Raw genomic sequence first — 27,781 nt, forward strand, 5'->3', positions numbered from 1 at the left:
AATTAAAGTCAATATAATATTCACTAAAAGATGTACCTGTCTTAAATTCAAGTACATTTTTGGGAAATGTGAAATGATGTCAACAGCATGGCAAAACACATTCTTTTTCTGTTTTAGTATAGACAGTCTGATGTCTGGAATGTAGCCAATTTATGAGTAATATCTTTAAGTTTAAAGATGTGTCTCGTTGAAAATGTATTGTTATCCTGTCTGTATAAATACATTGAGATTGATGAGTAGATGAGATGGAAGGGAAGCCTGTAAAATGTAAATATTTATATTCTGTACTGCAATATAACAACATTTAGTTAATATTCATATACATGCTTTATGTTCCACTGGTTACATGAACAATGGACTTCACAGCTAAAGATGTGAAATGAAAGTGCATTAATGTGTTCACAAAACTAAATTATAAGGAATGCTGGCATTCCAGCAACATTAATTGCATAAATCCATCCTAGGATGAGCAAACTTTGCATTTGTTTACAGTGACTATATTACCATAGTGCATGATGACACGTATTGGTTTATACAGCTCCCATGTTCAATCAGCTACAGAATATAATATTACACTTTGCTCTAACACCAAGGGTAACCGCATGATGTTGCTAGGATGTAATACAAAGAAAAATCAGCAAGTTACTGTAATGCAGAGACAGGCTGTGTTGGCCGCAGTGGTGCAGCAGTTTGTGTTGTTGCTTCACAGCAAGAAGTTCTCTGGTTTGATTCTCGGCTGGAATACCTTCTGTGTGGAGTCTGCATTTCCTCCCAAGACATGCAGGCAGGGGTGTGTGTGTGCATGTGCCTTCTGTGAAGGTTGGTTGTCGGGCTGGCAACTTGACACTGAAAAAACTCCACTGCCAATCAATCTGTGGACCTGTGATCTGTTGTGGCGACCCCTAATGCAAGAAGCTTAAAGAGGTTAACCAGGGTAGAGCACTGCTCTAAGGGAACCTATTTCAGTCTCAGCCCGAACAAATATAAATTACAGCAAACAAACAAATTAGCAAGAAGCATTATGAATAAAAACAAAATGTGTGAAGTTAGCAAGTCACTGCGAGCCACACGCTCTAGTGAGTTAAACCTCACCACAACAATAAATAGAACATGCTGGAGGGATATATTCCTGTCACAGAGACTCTCCATGCTTTGGAACAAAATTTCAAAGTACATAAGGCAGAGCCCCTCACTAACACTCTTCAAGAGAAACCTTGATGAGTGGATGGGTAACAGAAAATACACCCCTGGGATCACTTCATTGGCTCTGCTTGACAGAGGATCAGTTAATTAATCAATGGGGCAGAGAAAGCCGATGCACTCTGGCTAGGCTTATAAATGCCCCTCGGACAGATAGCCTAGTACCTATCTATGAACCTTTGAATCAGTAACAGAAATAATAATAAAGTACACAGTACAAGGACAATAGAAAGGGATGGTTAGAGTAATGAGGGAAGAAGAGAGTGAATTAGTTAGAACACAAAGTGTGAAAGATAGCAACATTAAGATACGGAAATAGAGAAATTATTATATACAATATATACAATGTGAAAGTATGTGTCATATATTAGTATAGAGAAATAATGTGAAAAAGACAAAGGTGTCTGACTGGTGAAGGGGAAAGAGGGGGTTTAGGTGATGTGTCCAGAGGGAAAGCACTTTTGAATTAATTCAGACTTGAGATGATCTTTTATGCCAAGCACGAAATGTTGGGTACGATGTGAGGTCTTTAATATGAGTAGGGAGGGATTCCCTTAGTTTGGAGCATAGGATGGAGAAGGCATAGTTAGTGTAATGATGTCTAGTTCTGGAACATTGAAGAGGTGTACCAGAGGTTAAGACTTCTTAGATTGATATGGAGGGGGGGGGGTTATCTGAAGAGGGTGGAGGCAAGGAAATGACAAGAGTGTTCTTTGAGGAGCGTGTAGAGTTGGGATCCAAGAAGCAGTTTGGCCCATTTTTGGACAGGTAGTCAATTGGCTTTATTACGGGTGATATGATGACGCTCATTTCTAGGAGAGAGGGCAATTAAACAGCAGGTAGAGTTGCTCATAGCTTGTTTGGTAGAGGAGTTTTTCTTGGATGCTGTTGTAACCAGTGGACATCTATATTCAAGCTGTGCTAGTAGAATGCCTTTGCCTATGACATTCCCAGGTGGTCTGGACAGAAAGGGGGAAATGTAATTGGACAAAAATAGGAGGGAATTAATTTTCTTCTCTATTTACTCTAGATGAAGGTGAAAGCTCAGTGTGGGGTCAAGCCACATACCAAAGTCATTGAAGGAGATGACTTGACAGAGATGTAGTCAAGATGGCCTTGTTTAAGCAGTGATTTTTTTTTTCTTGGGCAGTTTAGGGAAGATACCAAAGAAGACTGCTTTAATTTTGGAAGTATTTAGCATTTTTTTGTTATAAAGCCATTTGATTAAAAAATGAAAGTCAGCTTGTAGTTGTTGGATGGATGAAGAGGTCAAGTTTGAATGAAATAAAACCATTATCAGCATAAAGTAAGAGATAGAAAGGTGTGGAAGGTCAAATGGTAGTTTATTAATGACAACTGAAAAAAGAAGGGGAGCCAGAATGGAGCCCCAAGGGACTCCTTTAAAGAGTGGGCAGAAAGCAGAAAGAGTGTTCTGAAACTGAACAGAGAAGTATCAATTGGAAATAAAATTTTTAAACCAGCAAGCTGTATCTGGGCTAATTCCTATTTCAGTTAGGTGATCTAAAGGAATGTCATGATCAAACAGATTGAAAGCACACATGAGGTCAATAAAGATGGCTCCAGTGAGGAGGCCTTTGTCAATAGCCAGGGCCACTTGTTATTAGTAAGCATTCAGAGTGCTGTAGAAGTGGTCCTACCAATGCACAAAATAAGCTGTTTTGAGGTAGTAGATGATATTAAGTGATGTAATGGGTGAGGTGATTGCAAACTAATTTTTCAAGGCTTTTACCAAGCACCGGAAGAATAGAGGTGAGATGGGAGTTAATTGTATCAGATGGGGTAGTTTGTTGGGGGAGGGGTCTAACAATGGCTTTTTTTTTTTCCAGATATCAGGCATGACGTTGTGAGTTAGGTAGAGATTATAAATGTAAGGATGGAGTGGGACTATGAAGTCATTACATAGGAATAAGAACCATGGTAGAAGATTGTCAAGACCAGCAGGTGAGTCAGTTTTAAGTTCTTCAAGTAGTGCTACTGTGTGTTTATCTTTGATTGCGTGGAAATAGAAAGTGTGAATATATCCAGGAGGGGCTATTAATGAAGTCAGGGATAGTTAGTGTACTGAAGTGGAGGATGAAATCACCGGCTGTGATGTGAGATGAGGAGGAGTGGGTGTTTGATGGATTAGTATGGCGTGTCAGGAGGTTGACTTCTGTGCAGAACTGTTTAGTTGAACTGAGATGAGATGATGATTTTTCATAATGTGACTCTTGGGTTGTGTGTTTGTCTGTTTAGCTAGATTTCTTAGTTAAGTATAGAGTTACCTGGAGGTAGAAGATGGGTTGTTTTTTGAAGTATGCCAGGCATTGTCCTGAGACTAAGGGGGCATTTGAGTTGATTTGTGATCCAGTTGTTTTGGGGGGCTTTTACAACCACATGAGTATAGGAAACAATAAGTCCTAGAGGTTAGTGAGCAGTTAGATAAAGAAAATGGTGCAGTGCTTAGAAGAGAGACTAGGACACCAGCTTATAATATGAGGAAAGGGGGAGGAATTTTGTTTATGTGGTAAGAAATAGTGACGTTGATTAGACAATGGCCACTGATGAAAGGTGAGTGGGGGGTAAATGAGAATTTGAGAAATAATATTTGGGTTATTTGTACTAATATGATCAAGAAGTGAGTGATGAGTAGCATTGGGGTTATGTCTGGTAGGTTCAGTGGCCATTTGGGTGAGTTTGAAGTCATTAAGGATTTTCAAGATGGTGTTCCGATTAGAACCAGGAAAGCTGAAATTGAAGTCCCTTAAGAGGGTGAAGTTTTTTGAGATTTTTTTATTGAGGATGTAATTTCAAGCAGAAGTGTTTTGAATTTGACTAAGGAGGTTGAAGTAGGGAGATAAGCAACAGTGGGACAGATAGGAAATTTATTATGGTGGGCACACAGGGAAGTAGCCAGTTAGGAAGAGAGTCTGAAGTAGTATGGCTTTGAGCTGGGCATTTAAATTAGATTTAAAAAGCAGTAGTGTTTCACTGCTATGTGTAAAAGCAGGCCTCCCATCAAGGTAATAGTTGTATCCAGGGAAAAACTAGTAGATGGAAGGATCTGCGAGTTTGAGCCAAAATTCACTATGAGGCCAGAGTAGTGGAGAGTGAAAAAGCTGTTTAGCTGGTCTGTTTTGTGTTAGATATTATAGGTGCTAATTAAGACACAAGATGAAAGTGATGGGGCCAGGCTTAGGTCCAATGTTGCTGCATAAGAGAGGAACATTATATGGGTGCACTTATAGAGGAAAGTAGGTAGCTTAACGGAGTGGCTTGTAAGGGATGGATTGGTAGCACAGGAGAGTGAATATGAAATGCAATTAAAAGTATGTAAGGAAGGGGATGGGGCAGGGGGAATCTGCATACTTGGTTATATGAATAGGAAAGTGGAATGGAAATTTCTGAGGTAAGAGGAATAAGGATTTTTAAGAGATTCATGAGATGCATATTTCCACTCAGGAGGGGAGAAAATCCCATTGCTGTGGATGGAAGGGGAAGGCAAGAGCTGCAGAAGAGCATCAGCTGAGATGAAAAGAGGGCAGGACATTTCAAAAGAGATGAAACACCCTGTTTTTATTTTTTTTCAGTGGTGGAGCAGTAGATGAGTCTGAAACCTCTGTGAGGTGGGGTAATTGGTAGACATGTGCTTGGCATTCAGTGGTTATGAAAAAGAAAGGGTGGTATCAAGGAGTGATATTGTCTGAAGTAGTACATTGGAATATTTGTACGAAAGCGCTAACAATAAATGGTCCATGGGATTTTACTTTGCCGCTGGTATTTTTGTTTTTTAAGGAGCGATGCATGTTTGCTTGCATAGCTATATGCTGTTCACCTTTAAGCTGCAGTTATGATGCAAGCAAAAATGTGAGGGGGTAGAATGGAAGAAAGGTGCGACTTTGGAGGTGGCTGGGGAATTGGGGGTGGGAGAGGAGCAAAGCAGGCAGAAAAACAAACTAATATGTGAGTCAATCAGTTTGCAAATGCTTACAAAACTCAGCATCAACAAGAGAAACGGAAGCCTTCCAAACCAGGAAAAAAAATCTGATTTTGAAATTGCTGCAGCAAACTATGTTACAAAAAAACAATGGCAGGGGAATACTGTATAAAGCATAAGCATGAGAGATTGCGGGGGAACCAAGTAAAAAGGTTAAAAAATTCATAAGGGGGGGGGGTAGGCAGCCATCTAGAAACTCCATCCAAAAAAAACACTTAAAAATATATTGCAGGAAGTAATACAGGAAAAATGAAAACTGAAGGCAATGTCAGGCTTTAACTGTGTTAATAAAAAAATTTGTAATATAGTTGTTTAAAAAAAACTGTAATACAAGGTCCGTTGGCAGTATTAAACAAATGACTGGGTATAAAAGCAGGGATGTATTTTTATGTGCTTTTCATTTTTAGTAAAGGTGAACAGTCTGTTCTTCTGCTTGGCTAGTCATTAAATAAGACTTAGATGAAGCAGGGAGCTGAGAGGAAACTTGTGCAGGGAAAGGTGAAGGCATAATCAGATAAGTATAGGAAAGTCCAACGAAGAAAAAAAGATAAACAAATAAACTAACAGTAACAAAGCAGAAAGGCATTGAAGAGCAGCAGGTAAGAGAACAGATGGAACAAATAAAACAAAAACAGTATTCAATTACTGCAGAGAAGTTAACAAAATGCAACATAAAGTATCCACATCAAAGCAACAGTTTATGAATAACAAAGCCAACATTAAAATGAGATTCAGAGCAGTCAGGTAGCAAACATTTCTCCTTTACTGAGATTATATGCGTTACCTTGGCCTGCATTCAGTATTTCAGAGGTGTGTTAGGTATTGTATTGGGTGGGCGGCCATGGTAGTGCAGCAGTTAGAGTTGTCGCCTCACAGCAAGAGGTTTTCTGGCTGGGATGCCTTCTGTTCAGAGTCTGCATGCCCTCCCTGTGGTCGTGTGGGTTTCTTCCAGGTGCTCCAGTTTCCTCCCGCATCCTGAAGACATGCTATAGGTGGATTGGGCACACTAAATTGGCATTAGGTGTGAGTATGTGTGCCTTCAATGGAAGGTTGGGCACCAGGTTGGCAACTCAACACCATAAAACTCTACTGCCGATCATGAGTGGACAGGTGATCTGCTGTGGTGACCCCTAACTGGGAAAAGAAGAAGAGGTGTGTTATGTATTGTACATAAAGCTTTAAACCTTCCTCTTCTGAGGTCATTATAGTGGCTTGAAATTCAAGATAATGACATGAACTTCTGGAGCAGCAATTTCAATTTCAAAATTGCCTCCTTTATAACTTCAAGGAGAATAAAGCTATGGGTTTGTTTTTTATGTTGTTTTTGCAATACATTTCAATTAAAAATAAGGTATTTTGGTACTTTAACTTATTTTAAAAAATGAGGTTGATCACTGAGTTATACCTGATACATTTTTCACTTGTGTTATGGAATCTGTTTTTCACAATGGTCACTAACACCTTAAAAAGGAGTATCTAAATAATGAAACTATGAAGCTAAGAAACTATACTCTGGCATTTTCACAGGCTTTTCTTGACTATGAACACGCTTTGTGTGACTATTTATACATATTTATGTTAGATACTGAGAGCTACTTGTATATTTTTTCCTTCTTTCATATTATTATATGTTTCTTATATAGATATATGCTCAAGTGGTAATCAAGCTGTTGTGGGTTGCACTGAGCTTACAGGAAGAATTGAAATGTTCTACCAGTCAAGTGCCATTATAGTATTGTGGAAAACTTTCCACCACTTATGAAAAGTCCATGATCTTAGAATTACAATGTAGTAGGAAACATGAAACAGTAAAAAACAATGGCTGCTACATAATATCAAGTTATTTGAGATATTGGGCCAGATTCATGAACACTCGCACTTAGTGCTGCTCGTGTGCATGTCACATGCATGATCCTGTACTTATGCTATTATGTACATGTCACATACATGATCTTGTACTTAGTGCTGCTATCGTGTGCATGTCACATGCATGATCCTGTACTTAGAGCTAATGGTGTGTGCATGGTGCATGCATGATCCCATAGTTGGTGCTGCTAATGTGTGCATGCCACATACATGATATTGTACTTAGTACTGCTATTGTGTGCATGTCACATGCATGATCCTGTACTTAGTGCTGCTATCATGTGCATGTCACATGCATGATCCTGTACTTAGTGCTGCTATCATGTGCATGTCACATGCATGATCCTGTACTTAGTGCTGCTATCATGTACATGTCACATGCATGATCCTGTACTTAGTGCTGCTATCATGTGCATGTCACATGCATGATCCTATACTTAGTGCTGCTATCATGTGCATGACATGATATCTCACAATGTGGAATTCATTAAAAGGTTCTGCACTTAATGTACAGCCTCATAACAAGGATAACAGCACAATATGCTAATAAATGCTTAAGTAACCAAATTTCATACTAATTAACCAATCCAACATGACAGAGTTATTCAAAAATGTATAAAGTGAGCATATACACACAGTGTGCTCCCTTTTGTCCTGAAATCTAAAACTCTTTGGAATAGAGCCATGAAGGTACTTAGAAAAAATGTTATGGGTTGCTGCTGCTATCAGTAATCTCTCTGAATGTGATTTAATTCAATATGCTGCTGTTGCCACAGCTTGGCCAAGAAGGAGAAGGGTGTTCAGACCTTGTCTGACATATCATGGACTGCATGACACAGAAATTGCAGAGTGATAGAAGATGGACAAGGATACAAAAGATGAAATATGCAACCTCTTCCACCCTCACCTGAAACCCCAGGGAAATTGTGCTAAACCCACCCCAGTTTAAACAATTGCATGTGTACCATTATGAATACTTGTTACAGGGACTTTTCAGAGTCCCACAGGGATATAATAAGGATGACACAGGCCACAGCTTTTATAATCTTTATATCACTTTCTAAATGCAATGCTATAGCATGCAAAAGATCAGATCTGATTCCCATGCAGTCATAACTATGAAACAGTTTTATGCCATAGCACCCTTCCCAGAGGTTTTGTGGGTTGTACACTGCAGGCATACAGAAATAACAGCCCCATCCAGGAAGAAAAGGAATGAAATACATCAGCAGAAAAGGGTACCACTCAATTAACTGTCAGATTGCCTGTAATACCCAAGGGATCATCTACAATGTGTGTGCAGGTAACCCTAGCATTTTCCACAACTCACATGTATGGCACACCCATGATCTATACACAAGGTTTGCTAGGGGTGATTTTTCACAAGGGCATCTAGTGGGGGATGCAGGTTATGCACTAGAGTCTTGGCTCATGACACTCATGAGAAACCTACACATTCTCAGTGAGCAAGGATACATCAATGCCTATGGTCAAACCAGGAATATAATAGAACACATATTCAGCTTGCTCAAATCAAATGACTAGATACATCAAGAGTGCCTCACAGTATTACCCAGCCACCTTTGCCAAAATATTCACAGTCTATTTCATGCTGCACAATATATTTCTCAGAAAATAGCTTCAGCAAGGACAACAGTACCTAGCTCCACATTTTAAAAGCCCACAGGCAGGACCAGCAGTTCCAGCAGATGTAGATGCTGAGTCTGAGGAAAATCCACATGCTGCATATGGTGCTGGCAGATGTAGGTATGCATAATATGCCATGGCTCTGGCTAAGAGGCAAATGATTATACACATAATTACTATTCAACTGGAAAATTAAGATCCAAAGCAAATACAAGTACTAAAACTGATACCCACCAAAGTCCTCAACCTTTACCTAACCATTTAATGCATTCCGTGAGGATCAGACAGAGTTAGCCCCAATGGATACATCTTATAGCTGCAATATTATCCAAGTTAAGTGTTGAACATGTAAAAATTCAGCGATTGCTTTCATATGCAAACACTTACTTATCAATAACATAGCAAGCAGGCCTCAACTCTACAGTAATGTCAGCAGTAAGTCATGAGTGATTTATGTAATATACATATATTTTTCCCAATACTGTGCATTGCATCATGCATCATATTGGACCAATGCAGATAACCTAACAGTGAGCAGGTCAGTGTTAGCCTCCATTTGCACAAGTTTAAGAGCAAGCAACAACTCATAAGTAGTAAGAATGAATTAGTAAGAATAATGTAACCGATACAATTATAGTCAACAAGTACATAATAAATAATTTATATCTGAGCAGGAAAAAAGAAATATTATGAAACAATTTGTGCAATACATGTGATAAAAGCAAGTATCTGACTAAGCAAGCATTAGCTATCTACTCTGTGCATCAGACATATTCAACCCAAAGTTACAAAGAAATTTGCAAAGGGCAAGACACAGTCATCATCACTTGCACATGAGGGTGGGGGGTTTGCAGGATGGAAAGCCTGACACCAAAGAAGTGAGCGTGTTTATCTAAGTAAGAGACCACTTACAATTTTCAGGGCCAGTAGCAACAAATTGCTATCATTCAGTATTAATTGACAAAAACAGAGGCAGCATGTGCAAGATAATCTTTAATGTGTGTGAGTTAGCATGAACGTAATCAAAACACATGTGTTAGCATTACGTCCTTGCATTTTGGACAGGTGTGGGCCATATATAGTAGAGTAGTCAGTTCACCATCATTGGCCCCAACCATGCCTCTGCCAGGAGTTGCTCTGCTAGTCTCATGCCCCTGGCTGTAATTCACAGTACTACATGAATGTGAACTATAACTGCTGGGTGACTTCTGATCATGATGACATCCAGGACAATGACCACATTGTCTACCATGTCTGAGCATGGACTCTTCAACCACTGACAGAGTAGTGAAATTAGTGGCACAGAGGGAGTGGGATCTTGCATGGCCATGTCACCTAACACTCTATGATGTAGCAGCTCTCTGGTAACAGGGATGCAAACCCACACCCAGCAGATGTTTCATTACAGACTCTGCCTGATCTATTGTGTCATTCATCTTGTTCAAGGAGTCACCCACATAATTCAGGCAGTCTCACATGTCAGAATGCAAAACATACACTACTTGGACAACCTCTTCCAAGGCCTTGCTGGAAAGTACTTTTGTCTCCATAATGGCCGTACACATATGATGTGTGGCCCCTACTGACATACCAACATCAGAAGGAACGTGGACAGCAGGCCTCTTCCATGGACCTCTACTGGCATCCCTGTGTGGTACCTCATGATGGTTATGGAGAAACTCTGCCAGATCTACAGCTGGATTAAGTACACTACCCTGATCAACTATGTCACCCTGAACCCGTCCTATGTCTGAGGGTTCTGTGTAATAGGTATGTGTTGGCATCTTGACTGCATCCAAAATATGGGCAGGGAATGAGGGAGCCACAACCTCAGTGTCAAAACTCACCCTCTGCATCTCAGGCTACCAATACTCTGCTATCAGGTGGTAGGAGTACCACAGTGTCAATAGCAGGATTACCTATGATAATAAGTAATTAAAACAGCAAAGAGAGAAACAGAATAAAAATCATCAAAGTTATGTAAAGTATAATTTAAGCAATACTAGATGCAAATGCAAGTAAAAATGGACTTTGATGTATGCACAAATCTACTTTTTGTACAATAACAGGGAGAAAAAAAGTTGCCTAACATGTAGAGGTGGTAATGTAAAATCAGTGCCAAATGGGCCTATACAGCAGAAATGTACATGAAAGATAGATGATAAGTATCACACAAATGGCTCAATAACCACAAAATACACTTTACAGATGCTCAGTAAAAAACATCCTGTCCAAAAAGGTTCTCTCCAGTATCCTCCTCCACAACCCTTTCTCTCTGTCTCTCTCTCTCTCTCTCTTAGTCTCTCTTAGTCTCTCTTCTTCCCCACTCCTCTCACTCACTCTCTCTGTCTATTAAAAAAAAAAAAATATATATATATATATATATATATATATATATATAGAGAGAGAGAGAGAGAAAGAGAGAGATAAAATATAAAAATATATACAAGAGAAATTATTTATTTTATGGCATACCTGGTAGTTTAACAGTAGATGCACTTTGGTTGTTCTCCAACTCAGCACTAACATAAATTATTCTGTGGGACTTCCTGCAGAGCTGTTTGGATCTTTGGTTCTCTTATAGTGGACAGGAACTCCTCTGTCTCAGTCAGTGGTGATTCTGTAACTGGACCACCATTAGCGGTCATGTATTTGTGGGCAATTGCAGTTGCTCTTTGTTTTGCATTTTTATCATTTCACTGATGCTGTTGACTACCTGCTTCCAGATGCAGAAACAGGAGGACTTGTCAGCTCTTCTGTATCTAACAGGAATGAGCTGTGTCTTTGTAGTGCTAGTATGATGATTTCATTCTCCACTTCTGTGTATGGTAAGGCAAACAACAGTATCAGAAAGTGTGTGGATTCAAACAGACTCCCCTGCTATGATACAAGTGCCTTACCTACATGATTAGCTTATATAGTGCAGATTCACCTGTGTGACGAGTTTGCATATGCAAATCAAGTGTCAAATCTTTAGCATTCATGTATCCCACAATCGGCACTAAGTACTGGTAAGGTAAGCATGGTGTAAGAACCTACAGGATTCCATACGCATGCACTAGCAGTGCAAGAATAAGCATTGAGAAGTGTTACATGCTAAGGAATTCCAAGTGTGAATGATTAGTGCCACTGCAGGAATAACTAAGGGCCAGATTCAGGAAGGCTTACACGGAGTTCAAGAGTAGTGTAAGCCTCCGTGTAAGCCTCCCGATTCAGGTATAGCCCAAACCTCCGTGTAAGAGACAGCTAACACGTCTCTTACACGGACTGGGCGTGGAAATGCTCAATACCTCATTTGCAGCTCCAAGATATGCAAATGAGGTATTTGAGCGATCCACGAAGCAGAAACCAGTCCGTGTAACGGACGTGTTAGCTGCAGAAATGTACTCAGCTGACAACTGAGTACATTTCTGCAAAATCAAAAACGGAGCTATGTCAGCTCCAAATAAAGGGTGCATATGTGTCATTAAGCATGCCAATGGCCAAATATGTGGTCATTGGCATGAAAAAGTGTTGCAAAAATAAGTTATTTAACTTTTTTTTTTTCACGGGATTTTTGTGTTTAACTGCAGCGCACACCCGCGCAAACGGTGTGCGCTACTTAAAACTGAAAACCGAAGCTTATAAGCCCACAATTGTGGGATTTATGTTTTACATGGAATGTCAATGGAGGGACTTGCAGACTAAAAACAATATGGCCTCCGTTCAGTGGTTGTCAAGGGGGGGAAGCTCCGTGTAAGATATGTAACTAAGCATTACTAGGCAATCCTATGTAAATGAGGGTTACAATACTGAATCACACTGCCACATAGGTAATGAGCACTTTCTGAGTAGTGTAAGAGTTAGAGAAGGGGGAGGAACAGAGTAAGAGGTAGGTGACATCACGGAGGGGAAGGATAGAAAGACATGTACCAGATTGGAGGGCAATGTAAGGTAACAGATGACAGACAGACATCAGGGAGGGAGGTGTGTCCCAACAGAACACTAGGAAAGTCAAGAAATTGAGGGTATACGCTATCCCTACACTCAAAGTTTCTTGATATACGTGCATGCGCGCGTGTGCAAGGCAGGTTCAACATGTGGGAGCGTGTTGCAAACTGTTTACAACGGTTTCTTGGCGCACATGTGTAAGGCAGTGTGCACGCGTTTTAGCATGAATCAGCCTAGCTAACACCGTGTAAGGATGTGTGCGTGCGTGTAACACCGTGTAGGGATGTGTGCGCGCGTTTAAGTGACTGTGAGCGTGTTTAAGCTGGTGTGCACATTGCTCCCCCTCAGGAAACAGAGAGGAAACAGGAAACAACCAAAATACAGGGAAACTGCCAGGGAATACTGCTGGAGTTAATTGGTGGAAACAATTACAAGCAGGCAATTACACAGGCAGACTAGAAGCCCAGCCCAGCACTTAAAACACAACAAAGAGCAGTGAAGGCTGTTTCTCACAAGAGATACTGCCAGAAACTAAGCTATCAGAATTGAAAACTGAAAAAAAGCTGAACTCAGAGCAGAAATGCTAGGGCTGCCATGGCTATTATAATCAGGCATAGGCGAATTGCTGAGGGTGGTGACAATGCAGACGCTGACAGACAACCCAGAGTGAGGAGAAGGAGAAGAGTATACAGGCCCAGGGTCACCTACCATGGGTTACATGAGCTGGAGATAGTAGAGCTATAGAGTGGACAGAGAGCTCCTGCAGCAGATTGTTGAGCTGTGCAGGCCACACCTCACACACAGAACCAACAGAGGGGAACCCATCCCAGTGGAAACCAAGGTATGTGTTGGCCTAAGAATACTAGCAACAGGTACCTTCCAGAGACCAACTGGCGATATGATGGGGATATCACAGGCATCAGCCTCCAGGGTACTGCACCAGTTCCTGGATGCCATGTCACCACATGTCAGTGATCATATATATGTCCCTAATGACCGTGAGGTTGTGGCCAGCAATATGCGTCTCTTCCAGCAAATAGCGGGATACCCTCAGGTGCTGGGTGCAATAGACTGCACGCACATACGCATCAAAGCACCAGCCGGTGAGCGGGGTAGAGTCTACATTAACCGCAAGGGATACCCTCCATCAACTGCCAGGTCGTGTGTGATGCCCAGGGCATAATAATGAATGTGTGTGCTGGCTGCCCTGGGAGCTACCACGATTCCCACATCTGGCATCTGACGCAGCTGTACCGATCATTTGCCAATGGGGACTTCCCACACGGACACCTAGTGGGGGATGCAGGTTATGCACTTGAGCCGTGGCTGATGACACCCATCAGAAATGCACACACACCTGAACAGGAATGCCATAATGAGGCACACGCACAAACACGTAATATCATAGAGCGTGTGTTTGGGCTGCTCAAGTCACGGTTCCGGTGTCTGGACACATCTGGTGGAGCTTTGCCGTACACACCAACTACATGTACCCAAATGATCATGATATGTGCTATGCTACATAATATGATCCTGCGGAAACAGCTGCAGCAGGACCAGCACAGAGCTGGGCCAAACATCCCCCCACCATTGCCAAGGCCACCACAGGCAGGGGGTGACTCGGAGGAGGAACAACCTGACCTTGTCCCAGTAGGCAGAAGGAGGCGTGCCCAGTATGCCCTGGCCTTGGCAAAGAGGCAACGCATAGCACATACGCTTGGTTAGTAGGAACACTGGGACTGATACCCGCTCTGACTCACTCATACAGTAACAGGGATGCCTAACATGACACAACCTGCTTCCAAATGTACAGGGAGTGTAGTATGTGTATCCGACAGAGGTGGCCCTGCAGCACCACCTGAGGCATGAATGCCATGTGTTAAGTAATGTAATATCATGTACAATATGCACACCTGAGGACCCCAACTAACATCCATATCCACGCATATGACCCTGCGGAAACAGCTGCACGTCATACAGTGATGTACATGTGCAAAAACATGGAACAAGATACAAAATGAGGGTGTCTAGCAATAAATAGCAAGGATAACCACACACCCATGTTTGTACCACAACAAGAAGCAACATGGAATAGCCATGGTCAAAAACCAATGGCTAAAACCGACTACTACTATATAGCCTGCTGCAGACCACTGTCCTAATAGCAGGAACTGCCCCAGGCCTATGTCCATAGGTTCATACTAGGCTATCTGCCCTAGGGCATTAATAAGCCTAGCCCAGAGTTTTGTGGCTTCTGCCACCCCTGCAAGTTGATGGATAATATGCCCATTATTTTGCTGTGCCTCTGTCAAGCAGTGATACTGAGGTTATCCCTGGGGTATACCTGCAATCTCCCATCCATTGGTCAAGATCTCACTTGAACAAAGCCAGTGAGGTGCTCAGCCCCACATGTACCAGGATGTTGTTCCACAGCATATGGACTCTCTGGGTGATGAATCTGTCCCTCCAGCACATCCTATTAATATCTGTGTTGAGGTTTAGGTCTCCTGCCCTTGTAGTTCTGATGGATGTAGAGGTCTTGAGGTGAAGCATGTTCATAAATTCTGGGTTGGACATAGCCTTGTATGTCAGGCACAGGTCACCTCTGAGCAGTCAGTAAGTGACTGAATACAGCTGGAATTCCTTCAGTCGGGCAGCATAAGAAATATGTTTGAGACCCTTTCACCTCCTGTCGAGGAATTTGTGGGCCCATCCAATCTGAATGGGGCAGTGTATGCAATCATTGGTGTGATGAGTACAGGGAACGATGACCTCCCTTGATCTAGATGTGAATCACTGCATGATGAGGTGGCCAATGTAGAAGGCCTTCCAAACTACCCTGGCAATGTGAGTATCAAGCAAAAGGTCACTGTCAACCTGGGTGCCCAGGTCCCTGATAACCTACGTTGTGCTTAGAGGATTGCCACCTAGATGGGAAGTAGTGGTAACCTTGTTCTTCCTGAAGGGTATGGCTATGCATTGTTTAGTGTTTAATGTAAGGCCACGGCCGTGGCACCAGTTATCTGTGTCTATGAGACCCTTCTGAAGGATGTCTGTGTCAGATGGGTTTCCAGCTATGCTTCCCAGTTTGCAGTCATCTTCAAACTTTGTCAGCCATAATCCTCCTTTGTTTGCTCGTACTTCTGAAAAGTAGATACTGAACAAATGTGGGCCCAGGACTGAGCCCTGTGGGACACCACTTGTGACAGCTCTGGAGTGTGAACTGGCACCAGCAACTTTGACCCTGTGTGTTCCGTCACTTAGCCAGTTTGCAACCCATGCTGTGATGTATGGGTTCACAATTAAGCTGGTGATGTTTTCAATGATACCTGAGTGGGGTATTGTGTCGAAAGCCTTTGCCAGGTCAAGGTAGGCTGTGTGGACTGCCTTGCCCACGTCAATGGCCTGGGTGAGTGTTTTGAAAAAGTCAACCAAGTTTAAAAGGCATGATCTGCCCTTGACAAAGCCAAACTGGATTGGATCCAATGTCTGCAAGTCCCCTATGTCTTCATTTAGAATTCCCATTATGATCCTCTCCATAGCTTAGCAGAACAGGCTTGTCAAGCTGATGGGATGGTAGTTTCTGGGGTTGGTGGAGGCACCTCCTTTGTGAAGTGGGTCCACCATTGCTGTATGCTACTCCTTGGGAAGATATCCTGAGGTGAGGCTAAGATTAAACAGCTGCCCTAACTGCGGGTGTAATTACTCATTGAGTTCATGGAGCACACAACTGTGGACACCATCTGGTCCCATGGATAAAGTGTTTTCTGCCTTGGATTGAGCAGTTCCCACCCCAGCAGTGGAGATGTTTGGGGGGCTACAATCCTCTGGTGTACATACCCCCAGTTGGGGAGGGGAGAAATCTGCACTGAACCTGTCAGCCAGTATGTTGCCAATGTCTGTAGGTGCAGTGATATCAACATTATTCTGAACTAAGTCTGAGCATTTCTGGGAGTTTCCTCCCAGGTTTCAAACATAGGTAAAAAAGGCCTCATGATTGTCCCTGGAGTCCTGAGTGGGTTTACTCTCAAAACATGCCTCGGATGATTGTATGGGGAACCCAGTGTTTTACTCACAATGAGCAGGGTGTCTTCCCCCCTACGGATTACACTCTATCTTGTAGTAGCTCCTTCCTTGTGTTGTACAGCTTGTTTATGGCTAGGGTCCACCAGACTGGATGCTTGCCTATGGTACAAAGAGTCATTATTATTTGGGATTGCCTGAACCATGCAGTCCTGGAGGTGCTGGTAGAAGGCATTTCTAAGTGATACAGTGGCTTGGGTAATGGTGTCTGCTGGCCTGGGGGCCTTGAAAGAGACCACACCAGTCCTCAGAAATGTGAAGTCAGCATTTGAGAAGGTCTTCACCGTTTCATTTCCCATCTGGGGTGTGGGTGGGATGTGGACTCCCACTGAGAGTAGTCCATGATCTGATCTCACCAATGATGGGTATATGTCTGGTGTTGAACAGTGTGACCCCATGTTCGTGATGATGTGTTCTAGTATGTTGCCTCTACTTGAGGGGATTGGGACCAGTTGTTCCATGGCATTTCAGTGTATGAACTCTTGGAACCTTTGTGTTAGAGTGTTGTGGCATGATTAGTGATCCCAGTCTATATGTGGATAGTTGGAATCACCCAGTAGGATGGTGTTTGGAGATACATTTATCCCCTTCAGTGTTTGCAGGATAGCTGTGTGAGGTACCTGAGTTTGAGCGGGTGGCATGTAACATGCTACAAACTGCAGAGCGGTCTTGCCTATGGTCACTGGCACCTGGATGGTCTCCGATGCATCGTGTGTTGCCACCAACCATGAGGTGAGGGTGTCCTTGATGAATATGGACACCCACCATCCTTCTTGGTGTTGTCGGGATGCTGGTGCCGGAATGCATGATATGAGGTAACACCCGATAGTGCCGGGGTGCTGTCAGAAGCTGTGAACCAGGTTTCAGGCACAGCACAGACATCAATGTGTTACATACTGAGAAGGGCATAGAGTGTGTGCAGCTTGAGGTTGAGACCTTGGGCATTGAGCAGCATTACCCTTAGTGTCTTTCCTTTACTGTGTTCTAGGGTGGTAGGTGTAGAATCTGAATCTTGCATAAAAAGGGCACAATGGGGGTGGCAAGAGCATCATCTGAAATCCGGAAGCCCAGGGTGACAGGTGCAAGTCGTCCCTTGCAAATCACCGTGGCCTGTCCAGCATGTCATCCCAGGCAGACAGAGATTGGACCGCCTTAGAATGACACCATAGTCTAAGCAAAATACTACAACTGATCATCTTGTCTCTGTTTATGTGGCATCATACTTGGTGAAGGTAGGATACTGCCGAAGGTCAGGGTCATACCTGCCTGGCCTACATAATCAGAGGGATCCTCTATGTCTCTTTCCATGTAGTCCAGGGAGGTACATCTCAGGTCGTTCACACCAGCATGGATTATGACTGGGTCAGACCTGTACTTGCAGTTTAGTGACCTGAGTGCTTGCATTATGTGGTGGATTCCAGTGCCCGATAGGCAGCTTACTGTGACCTCCTCTGTACCTGATCTGGTGAGTGGGACATCAGTGTGTCTGACTATGGAGTCACCTATGACAAGTGTGTCTGGCATTGTGTTTGGCCTTAAGGGCTGTGACTGTTTGGCACACCGACTCTGTGGTCAATGTGTTGCATGTGCTGTGCCCTGTGGAGACAGTTGTGTGAGTGTCTGCTGTGGTGGCCACCGCCATTCTGGTAGACTTCTGATCAGAGCCTCCGAGATTGTCTCTGTGTGTCTATGTGTATGATCTTAAGTTGTGACAGTGCCATGTGAGACTGGATTAAAGATGTGTGTGTGGTTACCTTCACCCTCTCTCTGGTCTTGCTAGTCCTATGTTGAGAGAGCTCAGCCTCCACTTTGGCTATATAGTTGCATCTCTCACATGTATGTGTGTTTTATGGCAGAAGGAGAGGGTTGTCAGTGTACATGAGGCAACTGTAACAGTGCCTCAATATTCCCAGGTTCACCAGCTGAGCAGGAGAGGACACTAGCAACTGATCCCTAGACATGCTAGAAGGAATAGACAAAACAATGTTGGAATACAGGGAGATATCAAGCCCCCAAGCCACATCATACTGTTTGATTGACAATAGCTACACATACACCGGTGTTTCATAGTGTCATAGTGTACTACTAGGCTATCTGCCCTAGTGCATGTATAAGCCTAGCCATAGTGATGTGGCTATTGCCACCCTTATAGTGGTAATAAGTGTACAGAATAGATTCTGAATATTGTGCCTCTGACTTAGTAGTGACACATTATGACCCCCTTACGTAATTGAATAACATGACTGTGTCTCTGTCTAGTCTGTGCCTCCGTCTCATATGCAGTTGTCCAGATGTCTCCTGAAGAGAGTCAGTGAGGGACTCTGTCAAACATGAACTGGGATACTCTGCTAGAGTGTGAGATGCCTCTGAGTTATGACTCTGTCCCTCCAGCATGTCCTATACATGTATGTGCTGAGGTTCAAATACTCAGCTCTCATGGCTCTGGTGGATTTGGATTGCTTGCAGTGGAGTATGTCCACCAAATCCTGATTGGACATGGTCTTGTATGTCAGGCATAGGTCACCTGTAAGTATGCGGTATGACACTGAACAAAGCTGGACTTCCTCTATTCTGGAAGCATATGACATGTGTTGAAGAACCCTGATCTTCATGGTAGGTACTTTTCGGGTGCAAAGGTGCAAAAGGCAGGATCTGCCCTGTACAAAGCTGAACTAGGTGGGAACAAGGGTCCGTAGGTCAGTAATGTGTCTGTGTAAGAGCTCCATGACTCCTCCCATATCTTTGCAGACAAGGCTGGTTAAGCCTGTGTGGTGGTAGTTGCCATGGTCTGTGGAGGCATCCCCCTTGTGGAGTGGGACCACTGTTGCCGTATGCCAGTGTTCAGGTACATATCCTGTAGCAAGACTAAGGTTAAATAGCAGTTGTATATATGGGTCCAGCCCCTTCTGGAGTTCACATGCAACTGGAGATACCAGCAGGTCCCATGGATGCTGTGTACTTGTCTTTGCTGAGTGTGGCTCTCACATGGACATCCAAGATGACAGTGAGGTTACATACAGCAGTGATAACTATCTTGTTTTGGGCGTGAGGGAGGGGTAAATCGCACTGAAGCTGTCCGCCGGAATGTTGCCAATATCTGTCAGGTCACTGGAATATATGTTGTTGTGTACCAACTCTGAGCATATCCGAGGGTTCACAACTAGGTGTCTGACATAACTGAAGAAAGCAGTGTGGTTACCTTCATTGTCTTTGGTGATTTATGTCCCCAAGTTGACCTTGCATTTCTTTATGAGATAATGTAGCTTTCTACTAGTGCTGATCACAGCTGTCTTCCCTTTTGGAGATGTAGCTCTGTCTTGCATTAGTAACCCTCATCTGTCATACAGTTTGTTTATGGCTGGGGTCCACCAGACAGGACACTTTCCCTTTGTGGAGAGGGTCCTGTTTTCAGTTGTGATTGTATGGTCCATGCTGTCTGACATCTAGCTAAGGGGAGGTCATTCTGGTTCTGCAGTTATCTTTCATCAGCATTAGAAATGACCACAACAGCCCCTGTGGGTGTACCTCATGCACACACATCCAGCACCTGTAAAGTCCACAACAGTACCTCACCAGGAGTATGACAGAGCTGGAACACATGTAATGTGTAGTCTGATTAAACAGAGTGCAGCTCCACACACTGCCATGCTGTCCACCCAGATGCAAGCTGTGCCTGATGTAGAAAGCCATGTCCAAGCTGGAATCAATGCACATGCTGCACCTTGTACAATCTGAATGGCAGGGAGCTATGCACATGAGGGACCTGAACCCCAGCACTGATATATATAGGACAGGCTGTACTGCATTATCCAAAACACAGAAGCCATCCCCACACATGAGTAAACTACCAGTACAGGTTGTCCATAGAGACACTGGTTGAGTCCCCTCAACAGGAATCCTAATGAGTGGATGGGAGATGGGAGGTTTACCCTGGGTATCAATGTTATGTCACAGGTAGACAGAGGCACAGTATACTAAACAAGACATATGACATGTCGAACTACGCTTACAATGTGTTGATGGACAAACACATTCTCCAACTAGCATTAGGTCAAGATACCTCTTGAACACAGCCAGCAAGGTGCTCTGCCTCAAATGGACCAGGATTGTATTCCACAGCATAGGGAGTCTCCGAGTGATAACTCCATCCCTCCAACATGTCCAACATACATCCCTGCTAAGGTGTAAGTCACCTGCACTAGTGGTTCAGGTGGATCTTCTGAGTCTGAGGTGGAGCATGCCCATTAATCTCTGTTTGGACATGGCCTCGCATGTCACGCACATGTCACCTCTAAGCAGATGGTATGTGAGTGAATAGAGTGTGAGTGTCTTCAATCTGGCAGCATATGACAGCTGTTGGGGTTCCTTGATCCTTTAGGTGGGGGACAGTCAGGGTGTCTCCAATTGCTGCAGATGTTGGGTGAGATACAGCCAGAATAGGGCATTCGACTCGATCACCGGTCTGATAAGTGAAGAGTACAGGGGAACAATGACCCACTAGATCTGGATGTGAATCCCATCCTGATCAGGTGGGCAATGTAGAAGGTCTTCCTAGCCACTTTAGCAATGTGAGTCTCAGAATGATAACCTCCTCTGTGCTTAGAGGATTGCCACCTATATGGTAGCTTGGGGTCACCTTGCTTTTCCTGAAGGGTATGTCTACACATGTTGTGCACTCTGACTTCAGGCCATGGCCCTGGCACCAGCTATCAGTTACTGTGAGTCCCTTCTGAAGGATATCTGTGTGTGATGCACTGTCCAATATGGTGCCCAGTGTGCAGTCATCTGCTAACATTGTCATCCAAAGTCCTCCCATGTTGGCCTGTACTTCTGGGAAGTACATGACAAACAATGGGGGCCAAGAACTGAGCCCTGTGTGACACCACCTGTGACCAGCCTGGAGTCTAACATAGTGCCAGCAACTCTAACCCTGTGGGTCCTGTCCTTAAGCCAGTTTGCAACCCATCTTGTGACATATGGGTTTACATTTCAGTTGTTAGGGTTTTCCACAATACCTGAGTGGGGTATTGTGTTGAAAGTGTTTGCAAGGCCAAGGTAGGCTGTATGGACTGCCTTTCCCCAACAATGGCCTAAGTGACCAATTTGAAGATGTCAACCCAGTACAAAAGGCATGATCTGCCCTGACCAAGCCAAAATGGGATGGGTACAATGTCTGCATGTCCCCTATATCTTTGTTTATGAGCTCAATTATGATCCTCTCCATAGATTTGCAGACTACACTTGTTAAGCTTATGGGGCAGCAATTAACAGGGTCTGTAGAGGCACTGCCTTTGTGCAGATGTGCACAACTGGACCCTAACCAGGCTGTTGTGCACACTATGGAAATGTAAAGCAGTGATAGGACTAAAGCCCAGGATACTGACCACCACAGTGAAAGTACTGAAACACTACACTAGACAGTGCTACAGTGTTAGGTCAGTATGAACGGATGTTGACAATTGTGTGCAAAGTATCCCATGCAAAACCTGCAGGCACAGTATACTCCCTGTTTTGTTCACACAAAAAGCATTCAGACAGTAAATACACAACATGGCACAGAACACACAACCATAAACTGCAGGTATTTGTTGAAGGTCACACTCATCCACAAATGTGATGGGCTGCAGAGTTCAACATATGTAAAGCCCACACTGGGCATGCTCACACACTTAGATAAATGAGACATCTTTCACACAACATGCCACGGGAAGGCTGAACTGGGCATGCTTACACACTTGGTCCAAATGTTACCCCTAGCAAATGTGAAAACACACCAGAGGATGCTCATCCCCCTTTCTAGACACTGATCATGTAAGCACCCTATAAGTATATTGGAGAAAAGGATTCTCTCAGTAATGCGAATAGCGCGCCATGCTAATGCGTCCGTCTGTAGTGTCATAACATAGTTAGGTAGGGGTTTGAATCCAGCAGGTGGCAAGTGTGTGTGAAGGGGGTAAGTGTGTATGAAAGAAGCATCCCTTTTGGCAACTGGGAAAACACACCACAGGATGATCATTCCACTTTCTAGACTCTGATGATGTCAGCACCCTATAAGTATATTGGAGAAAAGAATTCTCTCAGTAATGCGAATAGCGCGCTGTGCTAATGTGTCTGTAGTGTCATAACATAGTTAGGTAGGGGTTTGAATCCAGCAGGTGGCAAGTGTGTATGAAAGAAACATCCCTTTTGGCAACTGGGAAAACACACCACAGGATGATCATTCCACTTTCTAAACTCTGATGATGTCAGCACCCTATAAGTATATCAGGGGAAAGGAAATTCCCCAGTAATGCGAATAGCGCGCTGTGCTAATGCGTCCGTCTCTAGTGTCATAACATAGTTAGGTAGAGGTTTGAATCTAGCAGGTGTGAAGGGGGGGTAAGTGTGTATGAAAGAAACATCCCTTTTGGCAACTGGGAAAACACACCACAGGATGATCATTCCACTTTCTAAACTCTGATGATGTCAGCACCCTATAAGTATATCAGGGGAAAGGAAATTCCCCAGTAATACGAATAGCGCGCTGTGCTAATTCGGCCGTCTCTAGTGTCATAACATAGTTAGGTAGGGGTTTGAATCCAGCAGGTGGTAAGTGTGTGTGAAGGGGGGTTAAGTGTGTATGAAAGAAGCATCCCTTTTGGCAACTGGGAAAACACACCACAGGATGATCATTCCACTTTCTAGACTCTGATGATGTCAGCACCCTATAAGTATATTGGAGAAAAGGATTCTCGCAGTAATCTGAATAGCGTGCCGTACTAATGCGTCTGTCTGTAGTGTCATAACATACCTAGGTAGGGGTTTGAATCCAGCAGGTGGCAAGTGTGTGTGAAGGAGGGGTAAGTGTGTGTGTAAGTGTGTATGAAAAAAACATCCCTTTTGGCAACTGGGAAAACACACCACAGGATGATCATTCCACTTTCTAGACTCTGATGATGTCAGCACCCTATAAGTATATTGGAGAAAAGAATTCTCTCAGTAATGCGAATAGCGCGCCGTGCTAATGCATCCGTCTGTAGTGTCATAACATAGTTAGGTAGGGGTTTGAATCCAGCAGGTGGCAAGTGTGTGTGAAGGGGGGTAAGTGTGTATGAAAGAAACATCCCTTTTGGCAACTGGGAAAACACACCACAGGATGATCATTCCACTTTCTAAACTCTGATGATGTCAGCACCCTATAAGTATATCAGGGGAAAGGAACTTCTCCAGTAATGCGAATAGAGCGCTGTGCTAATGCGTCCGTCTGTAGTGTCATAACATAGTTAGGTAGGGGTTTGAATCCAGCAGGTGGCAAGTGTGTGTGAAGGGGATAAGTGTGTATGATTGATATATCCCTTTTGGCAACTGTGAAAACACACTACAGGATGCACATACCCCTTTCTAAACGATATCACAATTATGTATGGCTTTTGATTACAGACATGCCATGTGTGTTGTGCACACACAGAATGCCCATGTGTGTGGGTTGTCCCTCACAATAATGCATGACATTGATTACACCGGTTATGGCAATGAACACATGCTGTATGTGTGTGCCAAATACACATATGTACCTGTGACTTTCAATAGTTACCATGTGTGATGCCTGCCACATGTGAATACATGGTATTTGCACAGGGTAACATTATGACCGTGGTCTTCTGTGCAGATGCTGCATGTGGGATGTGTATATACAGTGTGAGATGTAGATGCTATCAGCCTAGTAGTGAGAGATGCACACCTGGTCTGGGGCATAAAGTCTACATGTTGTTAATGTACAGGAGCTGCATGTTCTCACCTGTTATGGGAGTGGTAAGACAGTATTCCATAGCAATGCAGTGACTGCATGCTAAGAACCATTCAGCTAGGGTGTTGTAGCTACACTTATTCATTAGCATTCATTAATTTGTTGGAATCCCTGGTGAGGGTCTGATGCCAACCAAGGTCAGGGGTCTACCAGCCTGTGTCACTTGCTCAGTGATCCCTTCCATGTTCCCTATCACGTATCCCAGTGAGCGACATCCCACATCAGCTGTGGTGGCATGGACAATGACTGAGTCATGTGTCCATGCATCTGACTGACTTGTATGTTGTTGTTACAGTTTGGCCATGTGTTTCCATCTCATACATGTGATGTACATCAATGGGTAGGGATAGGGTTGACTGTGTACATGTGGCAGCTGTGACATTACTACATGACACACATATTCCACAACTGTACCATAGAGGTGACTGACAACTGACCTTTGCACATGCTACCGGAGTATTGAGATTACATTCGTGATTGACAGCACATAGGGCCAATGGTGAAAAGAGACATAGGTCCATAGGTTCGTACAGGGATATCTGCCCAGGGCATGTATCCACCTAGCCAGAATGTGCGTGCCTTTCAACATGCATTGTGAATCTGTCTTGCTATGCCCTTTTCCAAGGTTAGTATACTGTGCCTCTTTCTCACAGTGACACATAAGTGATACCCAGGGTAACCCTACAATGTCACATCCAGTCATTAATATCGCTCTTGAAGATAGTCACTGAGTCAGTCTGCCTAACCTCTATTGGGATAATAATCAGGAATGAAGGGAGCCTCTGAGTTGTGAATGTGCCCCTCCACCATGTCCTATGTATATCACTCCTGAGGTTCAAGTATTTCCAGCGTGTATCCTGGTGGGATCTGGATATTCTGAGATGCAGCATGGCCATTACGTGAGGGTATGACCTGGCCTTCTATGTCAGGCACAGATTGCCTATGAAGAGGCAGTATGTCACTGAGTAGAGCTGCTGCTACTTTAACCAGTCAGTATGTGGCATCTGTTTGAGCACTTTGATCCCCTTGTTGAGGTACATATGTGGTAGCCCCAGTTGCTGCATGTGTCTGGTAAGGCGCATGCCGACAGGTTCATCATAGTCAATTATGGGCATGATGAGGGATGAGTAAAGGGGCACAATGTCCTCCCCTGGCCTACATGTGGATCCCATGATGATGTGGCCCATATAACATGCTTACCTAACCACTTTGTCCATGTTGTTGTCAAATGGTAGAATGCTATCAACCTGTACCCCAAGGTCCATAATTCCTTGGTCTGCACTTACTGGATTAACACATATGTGGTACATTGTGGTCACTTAGTGTTTGACAAAGGGGATGACTATACTCTTTCTGTCATTCACGTTGAGGCCATGGCTGTGGCACAAGTCGTGTGTTTGCAAGAGTCCCATTTGGAGGATGCGTGTGTTAGCTGTTGAGTTGATTATGGTGTTCGGTCTGCAGTCACCTGCGACTTGCTGAGCCACAGTACTTCCATGATGGCCTGTACCTATGACAAATATATAATGAACATGACAGCTCCTAGGGCTGTGCCTTGTGGGACACCACTTGTACCAGGTTGGAGGCTGACATGGCTCCAGCAATTCTACCATGTGTGTTCTGCCCTTGAGCCACTGTGCAATACCCATAGTGACATAGGGGTTATTATGTACACTGGTGAGCTTCCCTAGAATGCACAAGTGGGGTATTGTATCCAAGGCTTATGCAAGGTCCAGGTAGGCTGTGTGGACCTCCTACCCCTTGACAGTGGCCTTGGTGACTGTTTCAAACAAAGCAAACAGGTCTGATAGGCAGGATTTGCCATTGACAAAGCCAAACTGTGTATGGTGACATGTCTGTAGGTCCACAATATCTAGATATGTGAGGTTCATGATGATCCTTGCCATAGCTTTGCAGACAAAGCTAGTCAGACATATGGGGCGAGTAGTGTCCAGGATCCGTGACAGCACCACCTGCATGTTGAGGGACCACTGTTGCTGTATGCCACTCTCTGGCCACATATCGTGTATTAAGGCTGGGATTGAACAGTGGTGTTATGTCTGGGTGTAGCTCTTCTTGTGGTTCATGTAGGACACAGCCTGGGACACTGTCTGGTCCCATTGATGCAGTGTTTATTGCTTTGGGAAGGGCATCTCTTACCTGAGCATCTGTGATGTCAGGGGGGGAAGCACTGTGCTGCGAGACATATGTTCCCTTTGGTGTGGTGGGAGAGAAGGCAGCATTGAACCTGTCCACTAGGATGATGGCAATGTCTGTGTGTTTTATATTTTGTGTGACATATTGTATTACCTCTGAGCATATCTGGGTAGTACCACTCAGGTTACTAACATAACTACAGGCAGCCTTGTGATTATCCTCAGTGGCTTGTGGAATCCTCTCTCAAAGATGGCCTTAGACAATCATATGGGTGCCTGTAGTTGTCATCCAATACTCATCAGTGGTGCCTTCACATTTTGGGAGGTTGTTGTATCATGTAGTGGCGCCATCCTTCTATTGTATAGTGTGTTTATGGCTGGTGTCCGCCCAGGACATCTGCCTTTGGAGAATTGGGTCATGCTTTCATATGTGGCTTCATGATCCATGCATTCCTGAATGTGTCCACAGAATGACTCTATACAGGTATCTGCAGTCTGGTCCATATTTTCAACAGGCCTTGGGCCTTTGAAGGTTTCCACATCATTTATGAGGGGTGTGCACTTGCTTGACATGAGCTGTTGACAGACGTGCCGCCTCCAGACAGAGCAAGGGAGGGTCACAGTCAGCTACCTGTTGGGACGTACGTCCCCGGACCACATGGAAAGAGACACAGAGGAGCTCTTACAGCACCCTCTCAAACTCAGGTCTCCCACACAGCCTTCATGCTGACACAGGAGAGTTTAGATTACTCTGCAAACACCATCATACTGGGTGATGCCAGCTACCCAAACATAGACTGTGAACATTACACAAGCCACAATACCCAAGCTCTAAGGTTCCCATTGATCGGACATTCTTTGGCTATGGAACAGGTAACCAACCTTCCCACAAGAGGGACAGATATAGTAGAGCTGATCTTTACAAACATGAGTACAAACTGCTCACCACTGGGAGTATATCCCTCATTGTTGCAATCAAACCATATACTAATCACACTGGAGTTCTGGATCCCCACATATGCAAACCACCAACACATCGATGTGTGTGTGTGGAAATGTCCCTATTAGCAACCGTGACAGTATGGTACAGGATGCAGATCCCCTTTGAAACAGTGA

This window comes from Protopterus annectens, chromosome 8.part0 (assembly GCF_019279795.1).
Source record: "Protopterus annectens isolate FY-2018-M chromosome 8.part0, PAN1.0, whole genome shotgun sequence".
Classification (NCBI taxonomy): domain Eukaryota; kingdom Metazoa; phylum Chordata; order Ceratodontiformes; family Protopteridae; genus Protopterus; species Protopterus annectens.